Source organism: Quercus lobata, chromosome 11, assembly GCF_001633185.2.
Source record: "Quercus lobata isolate SW786 chromosome 11, ValleyOak3.0 Primary Assembly, whole genome shotgun sequence".
Taxonomy (NCBI): Eukaryota; Viridiplantae; Streptophyta; class Magnoliopsida; order Fagales; family Fagaceae; genus Quercus; species Quercus lobata.
Window position 1 is genome coordinate 55076501 of NC_044914.1, and position 3082 is coordinate 55079582.

The following is a 3082-nucleotide window of genomic DNA, read 5'->3' on the forward strand; positions in this document are numbered from 1 at the left end:
GCGACACACCCTTGTTGCTACTATCTACCTTCTGTAGCACACTAATCCTTGCTTTTATAAGCAAGTCTGCCGCCCCACATGAATCCTAGGAAAACATGGATTCCTAACACTACTTTAACTAGAATTCTTGTCATGCATGTGGCTAGTTGTTGGCTAACTTTGGAGAGGCCCATTAAGAAGCTCTACTCTTATGTGGGCTAGACCATGGTGCTTGATGCACCCAACAATCTCCCCCTTCAACCCACCAATAAGGGGAGATTTTCAGTCCAACTCTTCAATTCAAATCCATGCCAGTCAAGCCAACACCACACTTGACCTTCTTTATTATCTTCACCAATACAAGAACACTTAATCAATATCAATACATTTCATTCTCAAAAAATTAATCTCATCTTCGATTTCTTTAATCCAATCCCTTGGCTCCCCCTCATCAGAAACCCAATCATTCTTGAAACTAACAATTTGATGTTCTCCAATAGTTCTCTTCCCACAAGGTTCAACAATATCTAATAAATGATATTGCTCCCCCTGCTCAAGACCTCCAAGGTCTTTCACTTGATCATCATCCTATGTAACTTTAGCATCTTCATATTCTTCATCACCTATCACTTCCTCTTCTGAACACTATTAGGCAATGAGAATTTCACCCTCTTGATATCATCACCTTCAATCCCAACTCTCTTCTTTGGAGTCTTCTCAAAATCTTTAATCTCATTGAACTTCTTCTTTCAAGTCTTCACACGAGTCTTATACATACTATAACAAGCATGCCTTTTTGCAACAATCAATGAACCTTTAGTAAGTTTCCATCTTCCACTACCAAAGTAGTTACAATAACCTGCTCAATCCATAGTCAATGTAGAAGACACATTCATCCTTAAATCTGGAACATGTCGCACATCATTTAACATCACAATGCTACCAACATTGGTTTCGATGCACACATTACCAATTTCCATAATTTTTGGGTAACTCAAATTACCCATCTTTACTGTACCAAAATCTCTTGCTTCGTACATGATAAACAACCACTTCATAGGGATAACATGGTGGGAGGCTGCAAAATCAATATCCCACTCAACATTACTATTAGCAACATGCTTACACTTTTGCTGTTCAACAAAAAGCACCACAACACCCTCTACAATCACATCAACTATAGTATTTTTCTCACTATCATTCTTTCCATCTTTTCCTTTAGTTTTTTTTTTTTAATTCTAATACCAACAATCTCTTCTTATATGGTCCTTTTTCCCCACAATAGAAGCATTCTCTAGTTTCCTTAAACTGAGATCAATCTCTTGATTGTGACCTACTATTGAATTTTCGATTATTAGGTCTTCTGCTTCTACCTTTGCTCTTGTTCTCCTTGACAAAAGCTTGATCTTGTGCATTGTCTATAATCACATCTCTCCTGTTAACCTCTTCACATAAAATCAAATCTTGAATCATCATATTTGAGTTTGTTTTTTCCTATAGAATTACTCACTGTCATTATCATGGCTTCCCAACTGTTTGGTAAAGAAGCTAAAAGAATCAATGCACGAACCTCACCATCAAATACAATTTCCATCGAGGATAACTGTATTGAACTCATTCAGATGCTGCACTATAGGAGTGCCTTTTGCCTTCTTTAGATTAATCAGCTTCTTCATCAGATGCACATTATTGTTAAACAACGACTTTTCATACATGCCAGACAAAGCTGTCATTAAATCCACTATGGTATTTTCCTTCACAACATTGTGCGCAATTAATCTTTATAAAGTTAATTGAATTACTCCCAATACCTGTCTATCAAGAAGGTTCCAGCCTTCATCCTTCATAGTTTCAAGTTTCTTCCCCAAAAGAGGAAAATGCAACTTCTTCCCATAGAGATAATCTTCTATCTACATCCTCCAATACCCAAAGTCTATTCTATCAAATTTCTCTATTCCTGAAACCTTGCCTTCTTCTCCAGACATTGCTTCCACTCAAACCTTAGCTCTGATACTACTTGTTAGGTCCCGAATAATATTATTACCAAAACTATCAATTCAAAATAATAATCACACACAAAAACACAAACATTTACGTGAAAAACCCTTTACCCTCGAAATGAAAAACCACGGGACAAATTCTGAATAATTTCATTATTATCAAATTAATTACAATAATTCTTGTGTATGTCTCATGGCTAAAGAAAAATCTCTCTTATTTTTTATTTTATTTTATTTTTTTGTTCTCACATACACTCTTTTTGTGTCTCACGGCTGAAGAAAAACCTCATTATTTTTCTTTGCTCTCACACACACACTAATTATCTCTCTGAAAGGTAACAACACTTTACTCTCTCATTTTAATTTTCTTCTCCACCTATAGTTCTCTCTTGGTTGTCTTCTTTTTCTCTAAGTGGCTCCCTTTTGGCTTCTCTCTCAATTCTCTTGTGCGGCTTCCTCTTTCACTATTTTCTATTCAATATGCGGCCCCTTTTTCTTATGCGACACACCCTTGTTGTTGTTATCTACCTTATGCAACAAACTAATCCTTGCTTTTATAAGCAAGTCTGCCACCCCACATGAATCCTAAGAACACATGGATTCCTAACACTACTTTAACTAGAATTCTTGTCATGCACATTTTCATGCACGTGGCTCGTTGTTGGCTAACTTTGGACAAGCCCATTAAGAAGTTCTACTCTTATGTAGGCTAAACCATGGTGCTTGATGCACCCAAAAATTTTTCAAGGAAGAATTTATGAATTTATCAAGCGAAATCGGAGTTTGACAAAAAGTCTCGTTAGACCTTTAGTATTAATGGAGGCAAATAGGTAAAATGCTATATTTAACAACTATCTATAACAAAAATGGAACAAAAGGCTACTGCATCAGTGGAGCAAAAACCATATTTTTTTGCCGTTGAGCTACAGTGCACATCCAAGATTGTAGCTATGATGGTAAAAAAAAAAAAAAAAACAATATTTTATTAAAAGATATATTATTTTATTATGTTAGTGGTGGTGGTTGTTGTTTATTGTAGTAGATATATTATTTTATTGTGTCGAATATTAAAATAAAACCACTGATGTTGAGTGTTTTGTAAA